Here is a 17,684-nt window from a genome sequence, read left to right on the forward strand (position 1 = left end):
ATTGCCTGGGAGATAGTAGAATTGCTGGGTTGCAAGGAAAATTGTCTGGTGTGTTCACTGATCTTTAAATAAGACCAAGGGATGATGGGAAGAAAAAAGAACTGGCATTTGGTTGGGTATACTCTATGTGAAAATGCTCTACCAGGCTCTATCACAGACACATTATTTCATATATTCTCACCTCAGCCCTATAAGATAGGTATTAATTTTTCTTTATTTTACAAATGAGAATGCTGAAGCTTTGGAGGGTTATATAACCTGGCTAGGGTCACACAGCTAACAAATTTTGGAATTAAGACTAGAATTTAAATAAGTTTTTCTCTAAAATCTGTATTTTTCTTCAACACAAATATCTCACATGATTTATTTTTCTCATAATCACTCATGACAGAAGTAGGTATTTAATCACCACGTATCTTCCCAGACTCATTTTTCTCTATACTCTCCTCTCGGCAGTTATTTTCTACTTCTGTCATTGGGCAGATGCCTTATGCTTTTTCAAACATTCCTATCCAAAAGCTCTCTCTGTTCTTTGGCTCAAACCGTTCAGTTTTCCTGCAATGCCTTCACCAGGACATTAACTTGGGTTGCCTTTTATTCACATGGGTGTATGAGCTCATGGGCTTGAAGCCAAACATACACACACACACACACACACACACACACATACATGAATTGGAATTTTATGTTGCATTAAACTGTGAAACAGAGAAATTGGGCAAAGGCAGTAGCAATTTTACTTTTCAGAGATTTAATTTTGGGATGTAATGATTCTTTTTTCTTCTTTTTCCAGTTTTTCAATATTTATTTTAAGAAAGCTTTTTTGCTACCCTATTTCACTTCCTAACACATAATTTAGCCAATTAAATCATGAGTCTGAAACGTCGAGGCCTTGAGCTAGTTCTTTACTGAGGTTAAGCATCATTTAGTAGCATAATTAACTCTTTAAAACTCTTAACTCACTATTCTACTTATCGAATGCCTAATACTTAGTGTTAATTCTCAAAGAAAGGAAAAATGAGAGTATGTTAATAACATCTAACATATTCTATGAAGTTTTCTAAATATGGGTATACATCTGGTATATTGAATATGATTATGTTTTAGTTTTCTTATGAGAATAGTAATCCTCAGTTTAAGGAAAATCATGAAAGTTTATTAATACTGGCAGAACACCTTGAGAATGATAAATAATATAAAGTAGAAAAATCAAAATATAAATACTAGATTAGAAAACATTTAAAATCAAAATTATATTTACTATTTTGTTCCGAATATTAAATGAATTTTTCTATTTTTCTTCTTATGGTTTCCATTGAAATATTTATGTAAGATTCTTACACTCAAATCTTTAAATGAATATTACTTATATATGTCTATTTCTGAAAAATGAATCACCTTACCGTAGGGAATCTAAGTATTCCTTCTATTGAGCTAAAAACTCAGAGGTAATCTAAGGTTAAAAAATTGTAGCTTAAAAGTACAGTATTTTGGTGATTAAAATAATTTAGTAAATAATGAAAGAGAATATTAAAATTTAATATAGCAGTTTTTGGATGGGAATTAACATTGGAGAGCACACTAAGTATTTATTTCAAAAATACAGATAACCTCGGAACTTATGTTTTTGGATATAAGTTATTGCTTGTAGTACTGTTCCAAATCAGGCATTGAAGGCTGATTTGGAGGAGTGTGATATAGTGTTACTGTGGAGAACAAAAGAAACAATAAGGGCATATACTCATTTTAAATCTTTCAGAAAAGTACTGTAATATTAGTGACCAAAATATGAGACCAATAATCTGAGATTTATTAAAAGCCAAACCTCTGGTGAGCCATTATAGCTCTTTGACTTTGACTTAATTTCTTAATCCCAAAATGGAGATAAAATTGCTTACTTGCAAAAGGATAGTGAATACTAATTAATTAATGGGTCTGAGCACTGCTGATATATTCCATTTTCTTAATTCATGTTTTAAGGCTACAAACACAGACATGCTTACAATATGGAAGCTGTATGTTAATACATAATGTATCCCAATGTTTGGGTTGTTCAAATGCATACCTAGCAGACTCAGATGAGTCACAGATACATTTCCTGGAGAGCTTCATAGTGGTTTCAAACTACTCAGCTCTGAATGTAACTTTTGATAGAAAACACTGAATTCTACTGGTTTCATCTCTGAGGCTTAAGATGTGTGTGTGTGTGTGTGTGTGTGTGTGTGTGTGTGTGTGTGAACATGCTTATATACACGGTCTCTTTTGCATTTTAGGTAGAAGTGTAGAGAAATATATTTAGCAAAATAAACCTCTTAATCACCATGAATCCAAACTAGTGCTTGTCTCCAGTTTCTAGTTTGTATGCAGTGCCTCAAGGCATGGTAACATCCGCCTAGGCATTAACGGCATGATCTGCTTAACCTAAATTTAAGGAATTGTTTCAGGTTCTTGGGAATTAATTTGTCATGATAGTGTCATCTGCACAGGAATGTAAGTTAGATCATGTATGACCTTCCAGAGCAGATGGGCCTCATATGTATGTGCTATCATGGAAAAGGCGCAGGGCCAGGAGTCAGGAGCCCCTGTTTCTAGGCTTGACTTCACCTCTGACAAATTGAATGAGGCAATGAAAAGTGACAGTTTCCTCAACTGTAAGAAGAGTGCACTGGATTAACATTTTGTGTCCCTAGTACTATAACCCAAATCTCTAAATTTCCAGGCTCATTCTCTCCCTATTGTTTTACCCTACCATTTTTGAGTGCTTCTGCACAAGTCAGCTCTGGGCAAACTACATGCCAGGGAGTATTGCCTGCAGAGAGCCATGCACATATTCAATAAATGTTGCTTGAAATGCTTCATGATTAATTAGCCATCTACAGAAAGCCTGTGATCAATGTGGATGACTGAACCTTAATAGTAAAATAGTTAAAATTTATTGAGTACCTCTAATGTGACAGGCACTCTATTTGCAGTTTACATATGATATCTTATTTAAGCAACCATCTGGGAAACACATCTAAATCCTCCTGGAGAGTTTTGACATTGTGGTATTACTGGCCATTCTTCTCAGGAAGTCTTTTCTGCTGGCCTTGTTTGGAGCCTCCCTTATGATGTAACTTGAAGAAACTCAATAAATGCAAATAGGTTTGCATTGGAAGAAAACAGGGCTAACTATCCACCCACACCTCAAGCTAATGCACTGAATGTACAAATTGTATCTTGAAAAGCTATAGGCAAGATCATGTTCGTGGGAGAATCTCCTTCCTCATCATCCATGGTTCCTCCCCTTATCTGAATATTTAAATGGGCATGAAGTAGTTTTTCTTTTCTTTCTTTTTGTAATTCTGCCATGCAAATACCTCAGTAATGCATCTTGTCCTCCCTGTCCCTGGCATAATTGTCTTAGTTCAGACATTAATTATCTCTCTTGTGGAATGCTGTAATAGCCTCCTCAGTGGTCTTTCTTTTTATCCTTTTCTAATATTTTCTTTTTTCTTGCTGCCAGAGTGAATTTCCTAACACTCAAGCTGATTGTGTTTAAAATTCCTCAACAGGTCCTCTTGACATCCTACATGGAGCATTGCCTCTTTGCCACCCAGTTCCCACACAGAGGGAGCTGCTCCATTCTGTAGGCATGTGTGCACTTTGATATACACGTCTGTTAGCAAATGTATTTTATGCATGTTGCTTCTATTGGTTTGTGAGTTTTGCATAATAAAACATCTTTGAATCATATCAGTGAGGCCACATTGTTAAGGATTGCTGAAGGAATAAAGAATTTGGGGAGCCTGAGCTATTTCCTGGTTTCAGGAGAGGAAACATAAAGACTCCTTTTTCTTTCTGTGACAGCCATCTTGGCCAACAACAAAAGGCTAGATAGAATTTTTATTTCCAACATTTCATTTCTTCTGCCCTGATAATATTTCTCTGTGAAGAAGGACCAATCCTATATTGTTAAATAAGTTTTGTAGCTTGGTCTTACACAGAATTCTATTAGGTTGTTGTAAAAGTAATTGCAGTAATGGAATTCTGGGTAATGGCATTACTTTTAATGGCAAAAACTGCAATTACTTTTGCACCAACCTAATGGCATCTCAAAGCATTGTGCCTTTGTTAACTTGTAAGCCAGTGCATACCTTTCTCTAGCTGCTATATTGAGAGCAGGATATAACTAACCAGGTTGATAAAAACAGATTTAAAATTTCAAAGCATATAGAGTCAAGAAAATCTAGTTTCTCATGATGATTCCATTATCTACTACTTGTGTGAGTTTGAGTGAACATCTTAGCCAGTGTAACCTTAATTTTCTTTTGTATACAATGGGGATAATTCCCAGGTTATAGAGCTGTTCTGAGCATTCAGTATTATGACATGTAAAGCACCTCATGTAGTGCCTGGCATTAAGTACTCTCATAATAGTAGCTATTACCATCATTATTATCATTATTAGTAGCATTTAATGCCCTGCTGCAATGAAGAGCATCATAGTTCATTAAAATTGTTTTTCTAATCCATTTTCTTATTTAATTCTCATAAACCCCAACCCTATAATTATAATCTATGAAAAGGGCTTGATTTATTGTCTTAGAATTTCTGATAGGCAACTTACTTGGCTAGGTGACAGCAGGCTAGGGCTCAGAGATAACTGTTTCAGTACTACTTCTCAAAGGTCTGATCTTTCTGATAGGAGGAACTAAAGTCTTAGGACCAAGGTTACCCTGAGATTCACTGCTAACCCCCTACTCCGGAAAGAATGTTTCCAAGGCTGATCCTAAGGTGGTACAAGAAGGCTGCAGTAAGTAAGGTAGAGAAAACATTCTTAGAATGACCCAAGAGAAGAGAAGTGGAGGAGTGGGAAGAGAAGGAACCTCCTGGGAGGTCCTGCAGAACCTTCTCAGATCTGCAAAATAATGGCTTAGCCTGAAAACATCAAAAGATGCACTTGATTCCTTTTTCTCTGTCACCCTCTATTCATCCTTCAGCAAACCCTATCAGATTTACCTTCAAATTATTTCCTAAATCTGATCACCTTTTTCTATTTTCACCACTATTATCTTGGATGGAACCACCGCCATTTCTCCTTGATCTATTGCAACAGTCTTTAAATTGGTCTCCTTATTTCCACTCTTGACTCTCCTGCTCCTCTTCTACAGAGCTGACAGAGTGAGCTATTAAAATGTAAATCAAATCAAATCACTCCACTGCTCAAAAATGTACTAAGGTTTCTGTCACACTCAGAATGAAATCCAGAGTCCTTGCAATGACACTGGAAGTCTTCCATGATCTACCTACAACCTACCCCTTCAGTTGCTTTCCTTCTTTTTCTTACCCACTTCAGCCACTCTGGCTTTCTTGTTCAAGGATTTTGAATATTATGAAACTATTGAAATTTCCCTTTTCAAATTGGTTTCTAATAAGTTTAGAGCTAAATTTATGGTCTATCTCTAGTAAGCTTATAATAATGTATATTTTTAAAAATTACCATTATTACTTCTGACTCAGCTTTCCTTTTCTGCTGTTACTTTCTCTCTCCTACTTTTCTTAATTAAAAACTAAAATGTAAACCTTATTGTCTTTTTATTGTAAAATCAATATGCATGTTTATGACCATAAAATCAGAAAATATGGACAATTGGAAAGTAGAACAATATTCTCATCAAATCCCCCACCCCGCACTAAATCTTCCAGCTATTGTAAAGTTTAAACATCTTAACATGAGTTGAAAAAATCCTGGTTTCTGCTTATCTCTTGCTCAATCTCTTAACACTCCCTGTTCGCATGATTACCTTCTGTTCATTCTTCATGTCCTCAGTGGAAACATTAGGAGGTCTTCTCAGATATTTTCATCTATGAGCCCTCTAACCTCATACTGCAAGGTGAGTCCTCTAGTGCAAAGTGATGTTGTTGCCCCTATTGAAGAGCAGGGACAGTGTCTTTCTTATTCTTTACTATATCCACATAATTAGTTTAGTATCTGGCCCAGAGAAACTGCTTAATAAATGTTGATGTGTGAGTGAATAAATGAATGGATGAGACTTCTTGCTGGGGGAGGGTTTTTGAAAGTCTCTGTTCAAGGTTTATGTTCTATCATAAATGTAGTATGAGAGGTGTGCAGGTAGTAGGTCTAAAATATAAAAAACTCTGGGCCAGGCGTGGTGGCTCATGCCTGTAATCCCAGCACTTTGGGAAGCTGAGGCGGGCAGATCACCTGAGGTCAGGAGTTTGAGACCAACCTGGCCAACATGGCAAAAAGCTGTCTCTACTACAAATACAAAAATTAGCTGGGTGTGGTGGTGCATGCCTGTAGTCCTAACTTCTCGGGAGGCTGAGGCAGGAGAATTGCTTGAACCTGGGAGGTGGAGAATGCAGTGAACTGAGACTGCACCACTGTACTCCAGCCTGGGTAATGGTGCGAGACTGTCTCATATCTATCTATCTATCTATCTATCTATCTATCTATCTATCTATCTATATCACACCAAATAGGTGCTCTTTAAGGGGTAATATTATGGAAATCCTTTGTCTTGGAGTATACCCAGTAAGACTTAAGACTGTCAAAGCCCTTCTTTCAGTAGCGGATCTCTTCAGTCATCTTCCCTTTAGTGCTACTCATGGGAACTATTGAGTTTGAGTTCTTGAACATAGTAGAATCAAACAAAAAGTTAGAGAACCCAGAATGTAACCTTTTTCATTGTTCTAATTTTATTGATTCACAGTGTTCATTTTATTGATTTATACAATCAATGGTGTTTTCTCTGTGTCCATAGTTGGGGAGCAAGTACTTTGAGCTTGCAGTAGATTTGTAGATATCTTTTCAAGCTCAAGTCTCTCATAAGGATGGTGGAGATGTGCTGAAAATAATCTATTATCTGAATTAATGAAATTGCTTTTATTTGGCTCTGCCATCTTTATAGAGTAGTTAAATCTTTGCTCTAGGCAGAAGTGATGGCAAGACCACTATCTGCAGAGACACAGCAATGTGCAGGGATGGGAAATGCAGAGAGTTCCAGGAAATAGTTCATTCTAGACTTCCTAATATTTTGTAAAATGTTCCTACTCATCTCTTTATATGTGAATGGTTTTTATAAAGTGAATAAGAAAGTAGATCACATTTCATCTAATAATATATAAGGTGTTGGATTTAGAAGCCATAATGATGAAAATGACTGTCATTGTCTCTTCAGTTGGATTTGCTATGGCTACTACATACTAAATGAGCCTATCCAAGAGGTAAAGATTTGCTTTCTTTTTTTTCTTTTTCTTTCTTTCTTTCTTTCTTTCTTTCTTTCTTCTTTTTCTTTCTTTCTTTCTTTCTTTCTTTCTTTCTTTCTTTCTTTCTTTCTCTCTTTCTCTCTTTCTCTCTTTCTCTCTTTCTCTCTTTCTCTCTCTCTCTCTCTCTCTCTCTCTCTCTCTTCTTTCTTTCTTTCTTTCTTTCTTTCTTTCTTTCTTTCTTTCTTTCTTTCTTTCTTTCTTTCTTTCTTTCTTTCTTTCTTTCTTTCTTTCTTTCTTTCTTTCTTTCTTTCTTTCTTCTTTCTTTTTACCAAAAATAGCTATCATGTATTGAGTGCTTATAATCATATAATCTTGAGACTATAGGACAACTCAATAGTTGGATGTGTTTGCTCCCACTTTACTGAGGAGTAATTAAGATGCAGCCATGTTGAATAACCCAAATCATAAAACTGGTGTTCCAGCTGAATTTCTTTGACTACGAAGTCCCTGCTCCTACCACAAGAAGGCCTTAGGTAGAATGGTGGAAATGTCAATGTAGAATCTAAAGTGTTTTAAAATGTTTTAAAATAGCAGTAAGATATTTTTTCTCTAATATGCAAATTTACATTATAAATGTATGCGTGAGGCTATAATGAAGATAGAAAGTTTGCTTGGAGGTGAGGGAAGGTGCTCCAGTGAGAGGATAAGATGGGATAAAATTGTGAAAATTTTATTGACTCTTAAAGCTGAAAAAGCTTGTAAGAATAATAAAGATAGAAGTTGAAAGGAAAGAAATGAGGGTATACTGAAGATTCCTTGAGTCCTATTGTTGATTAAGAAAATAAGAGAAGACAGTAAACAAAACAGAACATATTATAGGGGGCAGATCCTAAAACCAAGCTTGGAAACTGACCCTGGTGGAGCAGTCAAGGGAACAAGGAAACAAGACAGAGAGGCAACAAAATACACAGGTTGTTTTGATTGGTAGAGTGTAGCTCAAGTCAGAGAACATATGCCAATCAAGATTCTTAAGGAGATATGAAGGATGATACTTATAAAGTGGTTATATATTCTGCTCCATAAAGCATTTTTCTTCAAAGACCCTAGCAGAGAAATGGCAATAAATACTGAAGCTTGATCTAAGACTAGTTAGCGGAAGTCAGGTGCTATTGACATGTTTTTCAACCTACTGGCAGTGACAACATTTAATCTCCAGGAAGCCTTGCTGGCCAAATAGCAGACTCCAAGACAAATTGGCTACAGTCCCTGTCCTTTTCTCAAAAAGATCACGTTGAGAAGGGAGATAGGGAGGGTAGGGAAAGAGACAGATGTGTAAGCAGATAAATTACAGATAGTATAGTGAATTATATATAATACATACATATACATAGGAGGCACTTTGGAAGTAAAATAGGAGTCTTGACTAACTTTGAATAGAAACACACCAAACCCATATACGAAACTGTGTTTTGGTATAACAAGTAATGTGCTATGTAACATTAGCAGGGAATAGTTAATTCTTTTGATGGCTTTAAGGAAAACTGCATTGAAGATGGAATATTTGAGAGACCTTGAAGGATGAGCTTTGTTTAAAGCAGAGAATAGTATTATTAAATACCAGGAACAAGAATGAGAATTCTGTACCTTTGTTCTTTTGCAGAAAAGTTCTAGGAATAGAACTGTAATCTGTCCAACCAGGAAGAAGCACTCAAACTGTACACTCAACCATCTCCTTCAGTTATCATAAAAATGATCTGATGTAAGCAATTGCCCAGCTCCTGTGACACTTAAGTTTTTAGCGATGAGTTTCTTGGTTGTAGAAGTGCATTTTCTTGTGAATATCTATGTCTACAGACAAAGCATAGAGGTAAACTCTTGGAGCTCTAACTTTTGCAGTGATTGTTGGAGAGAATTCTGTATGTCTCTGGTAGATGAGAGGGTCAAATGTGGTGTGTGTGAATGTGTGTGTCTGCATAGGAAGAGGTATAGGAGGTAGACATGGAGCAATTCCAGGATCCTGGGAAGAGGCTGTGACTCCTTCTACTTGCCTTTGGACTTCTTTTGTCAGTTTCTGTTCAGATCTCTGTAGGAAGACTGTGCTGTCCTGGCTTTCAGCAGATGGCCTTTGCAGGGATCTGGCCTTTGCCAGATCCACCTCACTGAGAAAAGAGAACACTGTATGGGAAGATATTCTGGGATATATATATATATATGTAATTAATATATAATTATATATAACACATATTAATATATAATTAATATATTGTATAATAACACACTATAACATTATATATTATATAATATAATTGACATATAATTATATATTATATATGGTACTTATATATTATATAGTTATATAATACAATGTATATAATATATACATTATTCTATATAATATATTATTATATATAATTAATATATATTAAATTAAATGTATATATGCACACACACACAAATGAGACAGTTGCTTCCAGAGATAAATCTTTGGCCTTCAAATTATCTTCTGTGATCTAAGAGATAGATCTAAGAGATCTAAGAGATAATACAGAACATTTCTAGGTAGTATACCATTTTTAATAGTTGCCCTATGGTGAAAAAGCCAGGCACAGTAAGTACCCGAAACTATAGAAATGTCAGCATGTGGTATGCTGATATATTAATTCCAATAGTAGTGATTCAGAAACACATATTACATATATGCCATATGGGCCTTAAAGATTTTTGAAAGCTAAAAGTCATGAAAACAACTCTTTAATCTAAAAGTTAAATATATATTACTAAAATTTTTTATGGACTAAATTTTAGGCATTTAATTTTTAACTTACAGATTCTTACTAAAGAGACACTTATAACTTAAAAAAGTCAATTCTTATTAGTTACCTACTCTTCAAAAAAACACTATATTACATACCATAAAGGAATGAAAAGGATGTCTGGAATTTGTCAGGTTCTTAACTTGCTCTTTCTAGCTTCTATTTTTACCACCCATTGAGTGGTGATTCCTCATTACAGGATAGTAATTGAAGGAAATAATAGGTAAATCTCAAATCAGTTCACTCTTTGCCTTTTCCAAGTGAAATGGCTTATGGGGAAAAGCAGAGCTGGCAGGAGAGAGTAAAGCAATGATTGTAAAGAAGGTGTCTTAGAATTGAGAAAACAATACACACAGTATTTGTTTGTTGTTTGTTTGTTTTGGCATGCCCTTTAAACCTGGTGTGGTGCTAGAGTGATACGGCATAATTTAGTCTAAAAGTGCTGGGCTAGTAACCCAGAAACGGGGCCTCTAGCTGTGGCTCTGAGACTAATTGGTTGTATCTTAGTTTCCTAATTTTTAAATGAGAGACTAATTAGTTTATCCTTAAATGTGATGTTATGAAGATTATCTAGATTTTTACAGATTTCCAAAGAAGACTTTACTGAGAACCACATATCTGTATACAATCCTCGGTTTCTTCCCATATATTCCTGGCATATGTGTTCAATTAATGAAGGAGTAAAATAATATGAAAGGCTTTTAGAAGCTGCCTCTATTGTGCCCTGAGAGCCTGGCATATCTATCTTGTGGATCTGGACAGTTGTGGAATACCCTGTGCTTGAGTGCCTCTGTCCCTCTCTTCAGGCTTAATCATGATCTGTTTTTTTCCTGACACCATCAAGTTCTCTTTCTAAAAGAGGCTGTGTCTGTTTTACTTGCATATGTGTTGGATTTGAAAAAGGTTCTGCCATGAGACTTGCCTTGTCATATGATTTATATATAAATCACCTTTTCCTATATTTTGAACACCTTCTTATCCTTTTCACCATCTTCTTTCTGTCCTGCATTATTCTTTGACCCAGTTCTATGACATACTTTTGTCCATCTTGATAGTTTCAGCACTTAGCTTGTAGTTTGCCTTTCTTCTTTAACACCTACAAACATACATAAAAATTTTGACTTGATTTTTAGATACTTGATTTTTTTTCTTAACATCCCCATGTCTTCACCTTCACTTTGCCAATATATAGTTATTCCTGTGGAATCTCATCCTTATCTAGAATGGTTTGTCTTCTATATCTTAAGATGTAATAATAATAATACCGCCACCACCACCACCACCATTATCATCATCAGTAGTAGTATTTTCAGTGTTTTTTTCCTCATCCATTTTTATAAGTTGAACCATTAGCATTCTCTCACACCAAATAAACTGGTATTCTAGTTTTGTTTTTAAAACTCTCTTCTCCCTAGCACTATCTATTTACCTTTGAATTCTTTTGAATTTCTGTCTCCTCTGGGTCCCGTGATTAAACTCTGACATTTTGAGAGTGCAATAATCTTACATCTTCTTGATTTTGCAGTGGATTTGGTGTACCAGTCCTGGCATCTAATGAAGCCTGATTGTCCGAGTTCCCAGCTCTTGTCTTGCCAGTCGTAGGAGGTCATAAAAGCATACTAATTGAGTCCTATAGAAATATATGCAATCTGTCCTTAGCTAGACCTTTCCTGTTCTCTGTGACTTTACATCACATTTGGATGCAGCAGTTCCAATTCATTTCCCTACTCCTTCTGTCCTCTGTCTTGTTCTTACTTCTTTTACACTTAACAGATAAGCTTTCCTGATTTACTGAGAACATCTGTGGCAATAATCCTGTCAACTTCTTTCTCTTCAATTCAGAATATCTCTTGTACTTCCACCCATTATCCTCTTCACTGCTATCCCTTTTTTCCATGATTAATTCCAGCAGCTTGTGATTGATCTTATGGCCACCTGATTCCTTCAGGGATCTGTTTGTTTCTTGTGAGTTTAAGTTCCCAGACCTACCACTTGTTTGCTGTGTGATTTTTGAGTAGGTCTTTGAACTTTGAGGCTCTGTTTTCTCATCTGTAAAACAGGAAAATATTATCATCTCATTTGATTTTTGAAGGATCAAATGAGATAGTGGATTCTCATGTATCTTTCTGACTGCTTATTTGTGGTGACAGGTCTTAGCAATTTGAAGCAGAATTGTATTTTTCGTCCCAAATCATTAACCTTTGCCCCACCTGGGACCAGAATCACCCCAAGCATCATATTCTAACTACAAAAGGTGTAAACATATTTATGACTAAAACAATCAGGGTAGAACAGAAGATTGCTGCCATCCCAGGGGGATTTTTCCCCTAGACAACTGTGGAACCTCACTTGTTAAGAAAGATGAGAGCAGCAAATTTTGAAAATAAAAGTAACTGGCAACTTGAGTATTAACATGACTTTTAAGAGCTCATCTGTTTGACCTACAAAATAATGGGGTTTGACAGGATGATCTCTTTTGCAGCTTCTGGAATCTGTGATTTTCTGGCCCTGAGTCTGAGCTCTTCTTATAGTATGAAATTCATAGACTGAACTCCCATATCTCCTGAACTATAAGGGAGCAGGTCAGGGCTGGTACTATTTCATCAGACAAAGAAGAATTTCTTGTTGCAAATGATTGTAGTATTAGTTTTGAGAGAAAACTCAATGATCTGTTCAGTGTACAAGGAGCAGTATTGAGTGTTTCCTAGCAGATAGATAGCTGGCAGGCTTAAAATGAGTATTGATGTGTTTATGTGGAGATAAGGATACACGTTAGCTTTTCGCAGAATTCCGTTTTCAATTACTCTTGAACTAGTTTGAAAATTCATCGTCTTCATGCCAAATATCTTTTAGTGTGTCACGTATGCTGAGTAGCAGACCCTGACATCTCAACAGGGCTCACATAAGTGTACTCAGGCAAACATTAAATGAAATCGGGGTAATGCAGGTCTCTGGTACTGCTCTGGTAGTCAGAATCAATAATTTTTGCCCATTAGGTGATACACCTATATTTCTGTCTTTCCACCCTTTCTCTTTTCTCTTCACTTTTTCACTCCTTTCGGCCTACTTTTCTCTCTTCTTTCTGCCTTTTTTTTTCTTTCACATGGAATGCATTGCCTTTTTTGAAAAGAATGAGTAATGCCCGTGTACAGTTTTGTCTAGGATTAGCTGCTTTTGCTTGTTAAAAACAGAGAATATCACGGAGACCTAGGAGAGAGGATGGTTGGGGGAGGACATTCAGGCCACTTCTGTAAGTTTAGGCCACATCATACTCTTCATAGATGACCTCTCTAGATGAGAAAATTCCATCACCTTTTCTTGTCTCTTTTCTGATATTGACCAACGTTTACTGTCACAAATGCTGCCGTATTGAACCTGCTGCTAAATTGTCTTCAACGCTGGCAGCAGTGAATGTGTTGACAAGTAAGGGGGAAAAATAAAGCAAAAGGAGCTACTTTGAGGCATGGACCCAAAAAGGTTCAGTGTTCATAAATATGATGCTTTGTAGGATAGCTGTACGTGTATGCAGGCTAGGATCAAATTGATCCTCTCAAAATATAATAAGCCTATAATTCACAGCTACTCCACATCCTGTGCTGGTACCATATGTGGCCACAGCTGCGAGGTCCTCAGTATAGTTATTTAAAATCAAAGAGTTTATCTAAAGATAGACAATTTATTTAATAACGTTAGTAAAATTTGGGGAGGCATATTTTTACCAGTTGAAATTATACTTATTTCGTAGAATTTTATGGACTGTCAGATTGGAATGGGACCTCACTCCTCTATCAGATGCTTGATTATCCATTAGGATATCCAAGTGACCATCTAACCTCTATCTAGATATCTCTGGGGGATGGAGTGTACTTGTGAAGTCTCTTTCATTTGTAAAGCACTCAAATTACTAAAAAGTTTGGTCTTGTATGAGATTTGGGCATGATCTAAGTATCTATCTCTTCAGGTCTTCTTCATTCAGGATTTATAGTTTGCTTAAAATAAACCACCTCCCTCCACCCCAATAAAACAAAGCAAAAGAAAGTCAACCTGAACATAATTTACAAATCTAAATAGATCAATGAGAAACTAATAAATTTATTTAATTGTTTAGGTTTTTGTAAAAGGGTGATTTGTTTAAGCAGGAACCCATACAAAAAAAAAAGTGTACCTAATTACATTTTTTTTTCCATAGGGAAGTCCAATCTTTTATTGACTGAACTATTGATGAGCTCAGCTGTTACTCTTTTTCTCATAAGGGTTAGGGTCAACCCTTAGATTTTTATTTTGTCAAAAACATGATCTTAAATATGTATTAACTTACTTTCATTTTATAAAAGCATTTTTTTTCCTACAAAATTGCCTAGAAGCACAGTGCAAAAGTAAAACATTCTATTAGCTAAACACTGAAAGTATTAGCTGAACCAAAAATGGGATCTGTTAAGAATACCATATTTTAATACTATAAAATTATTCGTTTTTGTTTGTTTTTGATATGAAAAACAAGCAAGTGGGCAGAAAGAAAGAGACATTCAAATAGATTGTGGAGGATTATGGTTAAAGCTGTGGGCATGCAGAGTTGTGGTATGTTGAAATATACGACTTCTGACCCCTGGTTTTTCCACACACAAAAAATGGATTGATAGTAATGTCTAATATAGAGAATTGTTGAAGGGGTTAGAAACCATACATACAACTATTTGATAATCAATAAAGAACACTCATTTTTGTGACTCATATACCTAATCACCAGGTTCATAATGAATCTATAATTGAGAAAGATCTGAAGAAAGCTCCCAGAGTTAATGTCTAAACTGTTGCTTCATAAGTTTGGGAGAAAGCTATAATAGAAAGATCAAGGAATCTGGAGTCTGAAAGGCTTGGTTTTGAATTCTGGGTATGCCTCTTACCAGAAGCGTGACTCTGGGCAAATTATTTATCTCTGTGCACTTACATTTTCTTATTGTGAGTATCACATAAATAAGATGTGTGGCAATGAGCCATGCTTAATAAGAACTAATTTTATTTTTTTCCAGTAAGACCAATCTATTGAAGACACTCCTGCAGAGTTGAGAGTGGTTATAACCAGGGAGTCATTTTCCAGTTACTTTCAGAGACCCTGGATTCCAGATTGCAAGGCAAGTTGTGAAGCTTTGGCATTGTAATATGCTAACAAGGCCCCTATTGCTTTTCAAATGCATATTGTTATTGTTTCATGTGGAAGAAATAAGGCATTTCTTCCTAGTTTTCATAATTTTCTTATATCCTGAGATAAAGACACCCTCCAATAACTTTTTATAACATGTGATTGTTATAAACTTAATATATTCACTCTAATCTATGGTTTTGCCAAATAGTATTTATCCAAAACTCCTATGTTTTTTTTTTTTTACATCCTCCCTTTTTCTTACAGAGTTGTGGAAATTCCTAAAATATAGAAATAGGGACCTGGGATCTAAATCTGGGTATGGTTATTAGCTCTCCTACTTAACAAGCTGTACAAATTCGGGCAAGTCACATATCTAATTTAAATGTATAAAGTGGGAACAATACTAATAGGCTGATTTCTTCACAGAGCAGATTGTTTTAGATCCAAATGAGATGTTAAAGTTGCTGGAAACTGGTCTGTGCTACATTCATGTGAAGTTTATCATCTTTTTTTTTAAAATTTTACTTTAAGTTCTAGGATGCATGTGCACAATGTGCAGGTTTGTTACATATGTATACATGTGCCATATTGGTGTTCTGCACCCATTAACTTGTCATTTACATGAGGTATATCTCCTAATGCTATCCCTCCCCCCTCTCCCCCACCCCACGACAGGCCCCAGTGTGTGATGCTCCCCTCCCTGTGTCCAAGTGTTCTCATTGTTCAGTTCCCACCTATGAGTGAGAACATGTGGTGTTTAGTTTTCTGTCCTTGTGGTAGCTTGCTCAGAATGATGGTTTCCAGCTTCATCCATGTCCCTATAAAGGCCATGAACTCATTGTTTTTTATGGCTGCATAGTATTCCATGGTGTATATATGCCACATTTTCTCAATCCAGTCTATCACTGATGGACATTTGTGATGGTGAAGTTTATCGTCTTACCACCCCTGACTTAGCCAGGGGTAACAACACCATTGGCATCTCCTGTTAGATTGGGATAGCCTGAAGCACTGTGCTTTTCAGTACCGGAATGTCCTCCAGCTGTCAATAGCTGGGGATCATCTTGCTGAAGCTACTACTATGTAGATCTCCCTCTGGGCTACATGGCTTCCCAGGGAGACTGGTCCACACTGTGGATCACACTTCTAACCGTGGCCAGCCATAAGGGAGTCTAGACAACGTAAGCGACCCTGATGAAAACAGCACTGCTACCAGATACTCATGGACATAAAGATGGCAACAGTAGACACTGGAGATTACTAACTAGTGAAGGGAGAGAGAGACACGACTGAAAAACTACGTACTAAGCTCATTACCTGGTGATGAGATCATTCGTGTCCCAAATCTTAGCATCACATAATCAACCCATGTAACAAACCTGCAACTGAATCTGAAATAAAAGTTGAAATTATTTAACAAACAAACAAAGCAAAACACTGCCACCAGAAAAAGATCTCAAAGTGTATGTTTTTCTTCAGGATCCTCATCATAGATGACAGCTAATTCATTTATAATATCTAATAATTATAATAACAGCATGGATGTTACAGTGTGCTTTTATATACCACATTGTTTGCTCTGATCTTCATGTAAAACCCCACGAGGTCCATAAGTCAAGTATTATCTTTATCCCTATTTTATAGATGCTTCAAATTAGACAAGTAAGTTTCCCAATATCACCTATCTAGTTAAAGATAAAGGTGGGGCTTAAACTGATTCCCGACTTATTTTTCTCCTCCACACTAACTTCTTAAAGTGTTATTGGTAATTAAAGAAAACATTTGGAAAAATGAAGCTGCAGTGGGTTCAGATAATTTGAAAGCTAACCTGAGCCCACTTTTGTTCAGCTGTGTGCTAACTTCTTACGGTGTTATCGGTAATGAACCCAAGCATTGGGATAAGGAAGCTGCAGTGGGTCAGATAATTTGAAAGTTAACCTGAGACCACTTTTGTTCAGCTATGCACACAGATAAGCAGCCAGTGACCCATGGAAAACTAGTTCTTTTTCATTGAGGTGGTCAACAGGATCTCACTCCTTTTAAAATGTTCTTTTGATTTTGAATGATTAGAGAAAAGAGAACATAAAAGGCTAAGAGGAAAAAAATAAGCAAGTTCAAAAACCAATAAAGTGCTAAGAAGTTGTGAATTCAAAAATGTAAAGACATATCTGTTCATGTTTATGCATGGTCTCCTGAATGAGTTGATTTAAGAGAATCCGCTATGCTTGAAACTATCTTCAGGTGTGAGATGTTGACTTTTAACATCTGTGGAGAGACACATGTGTCAAACTTTTTCCAAAGCACTGGTTGTTTATAAACAGCAACAGGAAATTGCTTGCCTTCCTGTAAACTGACACAGGTTTGGGTGAGGATACAGTAAAATCTCCTTAGCATGGCAAACCTCAGGGCCCTAACATGCCTTTCCAGCCTCTTCTCCAAAGTGGCATCCACTATGAAGCCAACCATACAAGATGCCTACCAGTCCCTGGAGGAGTTAATTTAGGTGGTGGGTTGAT

This window comes from Macaca nemestrina, chromosome 8 (assembly GCF_043159975.1).
Source record: "Macaca nemestrina isolate mMacNem1 chromosome 8, mMacNem.hap1, whole genome shotgun sequence".
Taxonomy (NCBI): Eukaryota; Metazoa; Chordata; class Mammalia; order Primates; family Cercopithecidae; genus Macaca; species Macaca nemestrina.